General features: G+C 42.2%; 1 long non-coding RNA gene across 2 annotated transcripts in view; it reads right to left on the bottom strand.

The window, feature by feature from the left end:
- The window catches only part of LOC140466282 (uncharacterized), a 65340-nt gene that overhangs the window by 30442 nt on the left and 21363 nt on the right, over positions 1-13535 (bottom strand). The window contains exons 3-4 of one of the 2 annotated variants that reach the window (XR_011955208.1): positions 12255-12400; positions 537-593 (exon numbers count right to left, since the gene is read on the bottom strand). This is a non-coding gene — a long non-coding RNA (uncharacterized lncRNA). Of the gene's footprint in view, positions 1-536; positions 594-12254; positions 12401-13535 lie in introns of those variants that run through there. The other variant, XR_011955206.1, reaches the window with a different exon arrangement.

Here is a 13535-nt window from a genome sequence, read left to right as displayed (position 1 = left end):
CAGGTGCTTGACAACTTGGGTATCCTGCTTGGAACTGAAGTAACTGAGGGAGCCATGCTGGGTTTAATTGTTTCTGGGCAAGTAGATCAGTGTTTGCAATGGGTTTATTCACTGGACCATTCTTGTTCTCTCCTACATGACTTTGGCTGTGTGGGCCTTTGGAACAATCATGACCATGTTTCCTTCCTATAGCAAACATTTTCCATGAGATACTCCCAGTCTCTAATCTGCCAAAGATAACCACATGTGTCCAAACAAAAGTATGCCTAAAATAATCGAGACAAGAGGTTTCCACTTATTTTTCTTAAGGCACTTTGTCTACAAATGTTACCTTTAGGATAAATGTATGCCATAGAAGGAATTACTCGTCGACTTTAAACTTGAAATGGAGAAATCATCATTTTAAACAATTTGGTTACAACACCTTTAGAATATAACACAATGCTTCTTTGAGTTGTGTGACTGACAGTGATGAGTAGAAGAGAAGAAGGACAGTTTTCTTTACAGAAGGAGATTTTATTACCTATGATGATACAGCTGCATCTCACAAATTGTTCAGACTGGTGACAGTGTTGCTCCTATTCATCCATGTCCTAAAAGTGACATTTTAAAAAATACATAATACTAAATTAGCATCACAAAAATATGCATGCGTTAAGTATTTAAAGTGCATCTAGTATTCTTGTTTGTTTTACATGAATGGACCATTTGACATAGTGACATTAGAATACTAATGTCTGATGAGATGACTGATGTGACTCCAGCACATTACATGCTTTTTGGGAATGGAAAGGTATGTTGCTCGAGAAAGTAGTCTGAATTTTCAGGCTGTTCTGTAGCCGAACTACAGTATATCCTAACATACATTAAATGGTACTTTTTCATGCATATGTAAGGGATTCATAATATGGCTATTTTAAGATCATTTCAAAATTTGTACAAAAAAAAGGTAATACTGGGAGTCTTTGTGCAAAGTAGAGCAGGAAAGTCTTGAGTTTGATCCCTGCCTGTATTTTGCTAGTCAATCTAGTTCAGATGGTAATACAGCTGTTTCCAGGATGGCACAGTAACTCAGTGGTTAGCACTACTGCCCTGCGTGCCAGGGACCCAGGTTCAATTCCACCCATGGGTGACTGTCTGTGTGGAGCTTGCACATTCTCCTTGTGTCTGTGTGGGTTTCCTCCCATAGTCCAAAGGTAAAAAGTCCCATAGTCCGCCGTCATTTCCGCCACCTCCAAACAGACCCCACCACCAGGGATATATTTCCCTCCCCTCCCCTATCAGCGTTCCGAAAAGACCACTCCCTCCGTGACTCCCTCATCAGGTCCACACCCCCCACCAACCCAACTTCCACTCCCGGCACCTTCCCCTGCAACCGCAAGAAATGCAAAACTTGCGCCCACACCTCCCCCCTTACTTCCCTCCAAGGCCCCAAGGGATCCTTCCATATCCACCACAAATTCACCTGCACCTCCACACACATCATTTATTGCATCCACTTCACCCGATGTGGCCTCCTCTATATTGGGGAGACAGGCCGCCTACTTGCGGAACGTTTCAGAGAACACCTCTGGGACACCCGGACCAACCAACCCAACCACCTCGTGGCTCAACACATCAACTCCCCCTCCCACTCCACCAAGGACATGCAGGTCCTTGGACTCCTCCATCACCAGACCATAGCAACACGACGGTAGGAGGAAGAGCGCCTCATCTTCTGCCGAGGAACCCTCCAACCACAAGGGATGAACTCAGATTTCTCCAGTTTCCTCATTTCCCCTCCCCCCACCTTGTCTAAGTCAAATCCCTTGAACTCAGCACCGCCTTCCTAACCTGCAATCTTCTTCCTGACCTCTCCGCCCCACCCCCACTCCGGCCTATCACCTTCACCTTAACCTCCTTCCACCTATTGCATTTCCAACGCCCCTCCCCCAAGTCCCTCCTCCCTACCTTTTATCTTAGCCTGCTGGACACACTTTCCTCATTCCTGAAGAAGGGCTCATGCCCAAAACGTCGATTCTCCTGCTCCTTGGATGCTGCCTGACCTGCTGTGCTTTTCCAGCAACACATTTTCAGCTCTGATCTCCAGCATCTGCAGTCCTCACTTTCTCCTCATAGTCCAAAGGTATGCAGGTTAGGTGGAGTGGCCATGCTGAATTACCCACAGTGCCCAAGGTTGTGCAGGCAAGGTGGATTAACCATTCAGGGTGATAGGATAGGGGTTGGTGGGTCTGGCTGGGATGTTCTTCAGAGGGTTAGTGTGTCCTGGATGGGCTGAATGGTCTGCTTCTGCACTGACCAAAGTTTCTCTTCTTTCACACACCACTTTATATCCATGCCCTCATGTGTGTTATTCCTTTTATAAATAGGAACAGTTTCTCCTGAAAATAAAACAAATTGCTGTGGATCCTGAAACTCTGACAAAAAAACAGAAATTGCTGGAGAAACGCTGCAAGTCTGGCAGCAACTACAGCGAGAAAAGCAGTTAATGTTTCGGGTACAGCGATCCTTCTTCAAACTCAGTTCAGAACAGTTTCCCCCCGATCTAATGTATTCGACCCACTTATGATTTTGAAAACCTCTATCAGATCACTTCTGAGGCACCTTCTCTCCCTGAAAAACAGTCCTGAGTTATTCAAACTATTGTCATAATTGAATCTCCTCATCCTGGGATCATTCTCATAAACCACTTCTGCATTTCTCCAATGTATCCACACTCTTCCAAAAATGTGGCAGCAAAAAGCAATACTCCACCTGATGTCTAACAACTATACTTCTGTATGGCCGTGTTTCAATTTTACTTTATCGTCATTTGAGAAATCGTAGATTATAGAATTCTTACAGTGTGGAAGGAGACCACTCGGCCCATCGAGTCCACACCAATATTCCAAATAGCATCCCACCTGCACCCACACCCCCACCTATAGCCTCTACATTTCCCATGGCTAATCCTCCAAAACGATACATTCCTGGACACGAGAGGTAATTTAGCATGGCAAATCTACCTAATCTGTACACAGAGTCACAGAGGTCTACAGTATGGAAACAGGTGCTTTCACCCAACTTGCCCAGTTTTCACAATTCAACTAGTCCCAGTTGTCTGCATTTGATCCATATCCCTCCCTACCTCTCCCATCCATGTATCTAACTAAACATTTCTTAAATGACAAAATTATATTTGCTTCCACCACCATCTCTGGCAGCCCACTCCCAACACACACCACCCTCTGTGTGAAAACGTTGCCCCTCCTGGACCCTTTTGTATCTCTCCCCTCTCATCTTAAACCTCTACCCTTTAGTTTTAGACTGCTTTACTATGGGGAAAAGCTGTTGACTATTTACCTTATCTATAAAATATTTTAATGTACTGTATTTGAATGCAATCAGTGTCTTTGATCCACTTTCATTACACTGTACCCGATTTTACCCTGCTTTGGTCATGTTATTCATGCAGTGACTCCTTGCTTCCTTGACATTATATGTCGGCTATTCATGTAATTTTGACTTACTTAACATGTTCATATTTCTGGCACGAGAGTGGTTACAGAGACTGGTGAACTCGGCTTGGACAATCACAAAGGCCAACCTCCCATCTATAGAATCCATCTCATCTATAGAATCCATCTACCAGGCCCACTGTCAAGGAAAGGCCGCCAGCATTCTCAAAGATCCATCCCACCCTGGCAATGTTTTTCTACAACCTCTACCATCGGGGAGAAGGTACAGAAGCCTGAACACACGCACCAGCCGGTTTTGAAACAGTTTCAACCCTACTTTTGTTAGAATAGTGAATGGACTCACAAACTCTAAGCATTTGCCTGTACCTGTGTTTTGGATTTTGCCGCTGTTTACCTATTATTTACTTATCTATGGTATTTAACTCTGTGTTCTGCCTGCATTGCTCACAAGACTAAGCTTTTCACTGTGCCTAGGTACACGTGACAATAAATTAATTCAATACAAATTCAATTGATGTAACTTTTTTTTAGTTCTTCAGGGTAAATACTGAAAAGACAAGGAGAGGGGGAGATGCTTGAATGGTTTACATAAGCAGAATGACCTGTGAGAACATATTCAGTCGTAGCTGCAAAATTAGATTCGTAATCTCATATAAATCTTTTTAAAGAGCAGAAAGACGCCTTGCTAAGTTTATGTTTGTTAGGATATAAATTATTTATAAAACCCAACAATGGATTGGAATAAAATACAAAATATTGGAAATTATCAGTAGGTCCTGCAGCATGTATAGAGCCAGAAACAGAACTGACATTTCAGGCCTGTGACTCTTTTCAATGGAAATGAGAAATGTTAAAAATGTAATTGGTTTTCAGAAAGTAAAAGGGAGGTGCAGTTTTTTTTTATATAAGTGAAACACCTGTGGGAGGGTGGAGGATAGGATAGATTAAATGACAAAAGTTTTCATAGTACAAAGCCAAAGGGAATGGTAATAGGGCAAGTGAAGAAAAAAAACAACAGATGTGATTGCATGAGTTATGAATGGCAGAATATCAGCCACCTTAATGCATAGCAAAGAGATTAAGGAGGAAACATGAGAAAAATCGGAACCAACAAAAAAAAGGAACAAAACGAGGGCAATTATCTCAGTGTTGAACTGAATGTTGAGTTCACAAAATTTAAAGTGCCCGGTCAAACAACCGAGCTTCACTGGAACACTGTAGCAGGCCAGAGTTGGAACAAGTTGCAGAATTGAATTGTCACAAATCTCAGGATCCCACTTGGGGTCTGATTGGAGCCATACTGTAAAATGGCCATGGAGGATACATTTTTACTTGCACTTTTTTTCCACTGAAGCATTGGGGGTTGAAGGGTGACCTTATGGAGAGTATACAATCACAAGGGGTATAGATAAGGTGAATGTCAGGTGCCTTTTCCCTAGGCTGTGGGATTTCAAGACTAGGCGGCATCCGTTTTAGGTGAGTAGAGAAAGATTTGAAAAGGGCATGAGGGACAACTTTTTTTACACAGAGAGTGGCTCATGCACAAAATGAACTTTCAGAGAAATTAGTGATGCAGGTACAGTTATAGCATGTAAAAGACATTTGGATCAGTTCAAGAATAAGCAATGTTTGGAGGGTTGAAGTTCTAAATTGGAGGAAGGCTAATTTTGATGGTATTAGGCAAGAACTTTTAAAAGCTGATTGGGGCAGATGTTCGTAGGTAAAGGGATGGCTGGAAATGGAAAGCCTTCAGAAATGAGATAACGAGAGTCCAAAGACAGTATATTCCTGTTAAGGTGAAAGGAAAGACTGGTAGGTATAGGGAATGCTGGATGACTAAAGAAATTGAGGGTTTGGTTAAGAAAAAGAAGGAAGCATATGTAGGGATAGACAGGATAGATCGAGTGAATCCTTAGAAGAGTACAAAGGAAGTAGGAGTATACTTAAGAGGGAAATCAGGAGGGCAAAAAGGGGACATGAGAGAGCTTTGGCAAATAAAGTTAAGGAGAATCCAAAGGGTCTTTACAAATACATTAAGGACAAAAAAGTAACTAGCTAGGAAATAGGGCCCCTCAAAGATCAACAAGGCGGCCTTTGTGTGGAACTGCAAGAAATGGGGGAGCTACTAAATGAATAATTTGCATCAGTATTTACTGTGGAAAAGAACATGGAAGGTATAGAATGTAGGGAAATAGATGGTGGTATCTTGAAAAATGTCCGTATTACAGAGGAGGAAGTGCTGGATGTCTTAAAACAGGTAAAGATGGATAAATCCCCAGGATCTGGTCAAATGTACCCCAGAACTCTGTGGGAAACTAGAGAAGTGATTGCTGGGCCTTGTGCTGAGATATATGTATTATCAATACTCATAAGAGAGTGCTGGAAGACTGGAGATTGGATAACGTGGTGCCACTATTTAAGAAAAGTGCTAAGGATAAATCAGGGAACTATAGACAGTGAGCCTGATGTTGGTGATGGGCAAGTTGTTTGGAGGGAATCCTGAGGGACAAAATGTACATGTATTTGGAAAGGCAAGGACCGATAGAGATAGTCAACATGGTTTTGTGCGTGGGAAATCATGCCTCACAAAGCTGAATGAGTTTTTTGAAGAAGTAACAAAGAGATATGATGAGGACAGAGCAGTGGATGTGATCCATATAGACTTCAGTACGATGTTCGATAAGGTTCCTCATAGGAGACTGGTGAGCAAGGTTAGATCTCGTTGAATACAGGGACATTTGGCTACAGAACTGGATTGAAAGTAGAAGACAGAGGATGGTGGTGGAGAGTTGCTTTTCAGACTGGAGGCCTGTGACCAGTGGAATATCACAAGGATCGGTGCTGGGTCCACTATTTTGCATCATTTATATAAATGATATGGATCTGAACATAGGAGGGATAGTTAGTAGGTTTGCAGATGACACCAAAATTGGAGGTGTAATGGACAGTGATGAAGGTTGCTCATATAACAATGGGATCTTGATCAGATGGGCCATTGGGCTGAGGAGTGGTAGATGGAGTTTAATTTAGATAACTGCAAAGTGCTGCATTTTGCAAAAACAAATCTTAGCAGGACTAACACACTTAATGGTAAGGTCCCAGGGAGTGTTGCTGAGCAAAGGGACCTTGGAGTGCAGGTTCATAGATCCTTGAAAGTGGAGTCACAGGTGGAAAGGATAGTGAAGAAGGCATTTGGTATGCTTTCCTTTATTGGTCAGAGTATTGAGTACAGGAGTTGGGACGTCATGTTGCGTATCTACAGGACATTGGTTAGGCCACTGTTGGAATATTGCATGCAATTCTGGTCTCCTTCATATCAGAAGAATGTTGTGAAACTTGAAAGGGTTCAGAAAAGATTTACAAGGATATTGCCAGGATTGGAGGATCTTAGCTACAGGGAGAGGCTGATTAGGCTGGGGCTGTTTTCCTTAGAGCGTCGGAGGCTGAGGGGTGACCTTATAGAAGTTTATGAAATTATGAGGGGCATGGATAGGATAAATAGGCAAAGTCTTTTCCTTGGGGTGGGGGGAGTCAAGAACTAGAGGGCATAGGTTTAGGGTGAGAGGAAAAAGATATAAAAGAGACCAAAGGGACAACCTTTTCATGCAGAGGATGGTGCGTGTATGGAATGAGCTGCCAGAGGAAGTGGTGGAGGCTGGTACAGTTGCATCATTTAAAAGCTATCTGAATGGGTATATGAATAGGAAGGACTTGGAGGGATATGGGCTAGGTGCTGGCAGGTGGGGCTAGATTGGGTTGGGATATCTGGTCGGCAGAGACAATTTGGACCGAAGGACCTATTTCCGTGCTGTACATCTCTATGACTCTATGATAAAGGCCAAGTGTAGGCAGGTGGGACTAGTTTAGTTTGGGATTATGGTCAGCATGGACTGGTTGGACTGGAGGGTCAGTTTCCGTGCTGCATGATTCTATGACTCTTATTTGATAAGGAGACAGAATCACAGATGACTTATGGTGCCTTTGTCCCATTGTGCCTACACTGGCTCTCTGAGAGCCAATCTCCTTTCTCATGATACGGCATGGTGTTTTTATTTAAATAATCATCCAATACCCTCTTGAAAGTCTCAATTGAACCTACTTGCACCAAATTTCCAGGTGCTTCATTCTGTGTCGAAACTATACTACTCGTATTTGGTTCAATTGCAAAACATTTTAAATCAATGTCCTTAGGTTTTCAATCTTCTTAGAAGCAGGTACAATTTTTCCCTATCGGTTTTGTGCAGACCCCTCATAGTTTTGAAAACTTCCATCAAGACCTCCTTTAGCCTTCTCCTCTTCCAGGAAAACAGTCTCAATTTCTTCAATCTATCCTCATAACTGAAGTTTCTCAACCCTGGAATCATTCTTGTCGATTACTTCTCCACTCTCTCCAATGTGTTTGCATCTTTCCTGAAACTGCCAAAATTGTGCACAAAACTCCTGATAAGGTTTAATTTATCTCTGAGGAACTTCCCTGCTCATGTACTCTATCCCTAGTAATGGAGCCTAGTACACTGAATGTTTTATTATGCTCTTTCTTCCTCTACTGCAAAATGTAATGACTTATGCATCTATAAACCCTGGCCTGTCTGCTCCTGTATATCCTTTAGAATGTTGCCCTTTGGTTTAGACTGGCTCTCTGTGTTTTTTGTATGAAAATCTTTCATTTCACTTCTCCAAATTGAACTTCATCTGCTACCTATCTGCCCATTCTACCAACTTATTATTGTCCTTTGAATTCTGCACTGATGCCCTCACAGTTTACAATTTTTCTGAGACTTTATTGACTATAATCATTCCCTGAACACCAAGACCTCGATCCCATATTATATACACAAGGAAAAGCAAGGGTGCCAATACTCACCTCTGGGGATTTCCACAACAAATCTTGCTCAAACCCATTTGACATCCCATCTCTGTTTCATGTTCCTCAGCCAATTGTGCATCCACATTATTACTGTCATATATATAAGTCATGATCTTTCCCACTGGTCTGTTGTGTTGCACTGTGTTGAATGCCGCATTATTACCACACCATTAGCAGAAAATACAGTACACTAAATCAACAATGTATAAGTAAATTGTTATTTCACTTAGATGGAGCTTTTGGGAGCCTTTGACCGTGAAAAGACAGGGGTTAAAAGGGAAATTGCTGTATCTCCGTTATTTGCACGGAAATAGAACCGTTGGAAACACAGAGTAGTGGGGAATAACTGAGACATGAACCAAGGTGTCATGAAGTGAAAATTCCCTTCAGAAAGTTGCAGGGGCATCAGAGAAGATGAAACGGAAGGGATTATATATTGTTTCCTGAGAGCATGAACATGATTGTGCAAATTAGGAGGAGAAGTAGGCATTTGGACCCTTGAACATGCTTATGGGGAAACTGACTGTTCCCAGCCCACACTTTTTTAAGTTGTCTAAAAGCTGACTCTTAGCATAGAAAAGTAGCTCAGAGATCATAGTCTGCTCGACATTGAAAAAGTGTGGACTCAACCACCAGATTCAGCAAGGTTAGCTATAGGGAATCCAAGGGATCAGGCAGTAAAGGAATCAAATTATGAAAAGGAATCAAATGCAATAATTTTCAAAAGGATGCTGTTCCTTGGGTTTTGTGTTGCATTTTGTTGCTGACTACGCTGAAGAGGAGACTGTGCCCCCAAGCCTAACTGCTAAGGTCTGGATGTGCTTCTGGAGCAGATACAGCAACAGATTGTCTTAAATATTGTGACCAAACTGCCAAAAGTACTACAAGATGAAAATAACAAGGGGATTTCAGTTTTCCATGTTAACAACGTGTGGAAATAGGTAAGAAATTATCTCTCATACCTGAAAGCAGCCTGTAAATGCAAATGCTCTTCCCACTGAAGTGATATATGAAAAAAGCTAAAAATCACAAACACCACACATTAGCTTCTGGAGCACTCTCCCACAACCACCTGATGAAGGAGCAGCACTCCAAAAGCTAGTGCTTCCAAATAAACCTGTTTGACTATAACCTTGTGTTGTGTGATTTTTACGTTTGTACAGCCCAGTCCTACATTAGCACCTCCAAATTATGAAAAGAGCGTCAGACTACTGAGTGGATAATACTTCCACTGGAGTCAAGCAGCTGTTAACTAAATATTATATTACTGATGCAAATCTGCACCTTCTTTGCAATTGTGCATATAGAATCTGAAGGCATATGAATGTTACAGAATGTGCAAGCAAGCATGCAAGTTAAAACAATGGTGATTCATAAATGTGATCATTTCAGATAGGACTATAGGAACGTTGAAGCAGGTCCACATGCTCAATTTTTAAGTGGAAACCTTGTCAATTAATGGTTACTATTACAAGCCTCCCCACCATGCAGCAGCCTCACTCATACTTATTTTGTCATTCATCAACAAGGCTAAATGTCCATCACCCTGCTCCTCTAGCAAAAGAGCTCTTATTTATGCATCATGCAAGCTACAGTCATAGAGCTGTACAACATGGAAACAGACCCTTTGGTCCAACATGTCAACCAGATATCCTAAATCTAGTCCTACCTGCCAGCACTTGGCCCATATCCCTCTAAATCCTTTCTATTCATATACCCATCCAGATCCTTCTTAAATGTTGTAATTGTACCAGCCTCCACCACTTCCTCTGGCAGCTCATTCCAAACATGCACTACCCTCTGCTTGAAAAACTTGCCCCTTGGTTCCTTTTAAATCTTTCTCCTCTCACCCTAAACTTTGCATTTTGTTGCTAACTATGCTGAAGAGGTGGCTGTACACCCAAGGCTAACTGCCAAGATCTGTATGTGTTTCTGAGTATATTTCTGGAGCAGATACAGCAGTAGATTGTCTTAAATATTGTAATCAATAGTCCTCTAGTTCTGGACTTCCCCCGCCCCAGGGAAAAGACTTTGTCTATTTATCCTATCCATGCCCCTCATGATTTTATAAACCTCGATAAGATCACACCTCAGTTTCCAACACTCCAGGGAAAACAGTCCCAGCCTGTTAAGCCTCTTACTTTAGCTCAAACCCTTTATGCTGCTGAATTTTGAAACCATCTAATTGCTTGAAGAACATTGCACAATCTAATTATGTTGCATAATAAATTGAATTTATACTAGTTCATCAGGCTGAGTGTATTTTCTGTTAATGTTTATTGAGGATGTCCTCACTACTGTTACTGACAAAGAAATAAGACAAAACCTCACTGATTTTGTGGTCAGATTGGAAGCTGAAGAAGTGCCTGTTTTATGCAAATAGGTAATGAGTGAATATCCCAAAAAAACTCAAAGGATGTGGTTTTGACTTTGGGCATTGGTGTAAAATAGCTGAGGTGGAATTACCTGGCAGCTGTAAATCTCTCCTGGGATTTGATGGCTTGATTCATTTTATACCACTGCCTGAAGTCAAAATTATCCCAAGGAACTGACCATGAGGCCAAATAAATTTGATGTGAAGGAGTAGTTGAAGTTAATCTGTAACCAGGGAGATGGGGCAGAGGGCAGCTTTGTCAATGGAAATGAATGATTTATGTAAAATGAAGTCTGAATGCTTCCAAGAACTGTCAGCCATCACAATTACAGAATCATGACGACATAGTCAGTGTCTGTCCCTACCCAGCTGATTCCATGATATACTTGGGGTGAATTCATGCTGAATGTGATTTTGAGCATTTGTCAACAAACTGAAGAGGTGCAATGCTGTTCAAGGATTGGCGTTATTTTCTCAATCATGATAATGAAGATTGATTGAACTATCCGTTGCTTCTGATGTGGTCTCCTCTACACTGGGGAGACTGGATGCTTCATAGCAGAGCGCTTTAGGGAACATCTCTGGGATACCCACACCAATCAATCCCACCGCCCTGAGGCCCAACATTTCAACTCCCCCTCCCACTCTGCCAAGGACATGCAGGTCCTGAGCCTCCTTCACCACTGCTCCCTCACCACCAGACGCCTGGAGGAAGAACACCTCATCTTCCGCCTCGGAACACCTCAACCCCGGGACATCAATGTGGATTTCAACAGTTTCCTCATTTCCCCTTCCCCTACCTCACCCCAGCTCCAACCTTCCAGCTCAACCCAGCCCGCATGACCTGTCCGACCTGCCTATCTTCTTTTCCACCCCCCTCTCATTTATCTCTCCACTCTGCAGGCACCTTCCCTCTATTCCCGATGAAAGGCATTTGCCCGAAACGTCGATTTTCCTGCTCCTTGGATGCTGCCTGACCTGCTGTGCTTTTCCAGCACCACTCTAATCTAGACTCTGGTTTCCAGCATCTGCAGTCCGTGTTTTTACCTGCAATTAATGCCTTTCAACCCCTGAAATTGTCACAGCAGGGTCATATCAGTTTGAAATGGCCCATTGATACAGTGGTGTGACTGGAATCAGAGGCGTTGGGCTCAAACTCCTTTCCAAACACAATCGAAGCTAACATTTCAATGCAATAATGAGGGAATACTACATTAAGTGACAATCATTTTTAGTTGAGATGTAGCAATGAGTCAACAAAGCTCACTAGCTTTCGGAGCGCTGCTCCTTCTTCACAACCACCACATGAAGGAACGGTGCTCCAAAAGCTAGTGCTTCCAATTAAACCTGTTGGACTATAACCTGGTGTTGTGTGATTTTTATCTTTGTACACCCCAGTCCAACACTGGCATCTCCAAATCAAGTCATGACAAAGGGCCTTGTTCAACAGCATCAGTATTTACAGTTTTAGCAATACTTCAAGGCTGGGGGAAGGACTTTAATCCTCAAATATGCATCAGAAGATAAGGAAATTCAAAACTTTTACTGAACCTGCCTCAAACCTGCCACTTCCAGTTTGATTAGAGGGTGGACAATTGACACACTTCCAGGAAGTGATGCAATCATGTTCATTGATGAGACTGTGTGCCTCAGGTGATGGGACCTCTCCAATCATCGACAGCTCCTCAATATGGCTGGTATCTGGGAAATCAAGACAACAAATATCATTCCGGTTCTATTGATAAATTAAGCCAAATAAACAGGAAACTCATTCTTTCATTCCCACTCATTTCTTTCCTTCCATAGATATTGGAGCACTCATGTTGAGGACCACAATAGATAGCAGATTAATCAGATTTAATCTCAAGTGTTTCCTAATGGTCGCTTACGGAGCAGATTTGCTCTAAAGACTTTTTCCTCTCCAGACAAGAGTGGGAACAGAGAGAATAACAGCAAAGTTAAGACTTTCCTATCCCCTTGCCACTCCTCCCCAAATCTGAAAACCATATAAAAGGGGAAAATTCCCTAAAACAGAACCATGATCTCCCTTTCGTTTTTTGTTTGTCAATTAATTTAATTATATCATTACAGAGAATTGGTAAATTACTATGAGAAAATCTCGTTTTGAATATTTTTAAAAATTGCTGCAGATTTTTCGACATTTCTTGATGAAGCTGAGAATACTCTCCTTAATGCTGATATTAAATGCTGCACTTTACTCCATATCATCCATTGATCTGCTGTAAAGGGTGGAGTTGTGTTTGAACAGGTCAATCAGCAATTAACAATTGTTTGATGAAGGAAGTTTACTGATGGAAAGAACCTTGTAAAATTCCAGATTAGGAAAAGGCAGCATGAAATGTGTGTCTTTCTCTTTGACTAAATATTTTATGCATTTTAAAATGTGTCATCTGAAATGTGAGACTGTAAATGTGTACTCATTTTTAAGGCTGTGATTCTTCACTTTCCAGCCTCAGGCGACTGTCTGTGTGGAGTTTGCACATTCTCCCCGTGTCTGCGTGAGTTTCCTCCGGGTGCTCTAGTTTCCTCCTAAAGTCCAAAGATGTGCAGGTCAGAGTGGATTGGCCATGCTAGGTTACCCATGATGTCCAGTGGATGTGTAGGTTAGGTGTGTCAGCCATGGGAAATGCAGGGTTACAAGGATAGTGTAGGGGGATAGGCCTGGGTAGGATGCTGTTCGAAGGGTTGGTATGGGCTTATTGGGCCAAATGGCCTGTTTCGACGCTGTGGGAATTCTATTTTAAAACAAACTGAGTGGCAGGGTGATGGTGAATATTGTAAAATTCAGGGACAGAATCTGGTTGCTGATTCACTG

The sequence above is a fragment of the Chiloscyllium punctatum genome, chromosome 3, assembly GCF_047496795.1.
Source record: "Chiloscyllium punctatum isolate Juve2018m chromosome 3, sChiPun1.3, whole genome shotgun sequence".
Taxonomy (NCBI): domain Eukaryota; kingdom Metazoa; phylum Chordata; class Chondrichthyes; order Orectolobiformes; family Hemiscylliidae; genus Chiloscyllium; species Chiloscyllium punctatum.
Note: the sequence above shows the minus strand (reverse complement) of the source record. Positions and strands in the feature narration are given on the sequence as shown.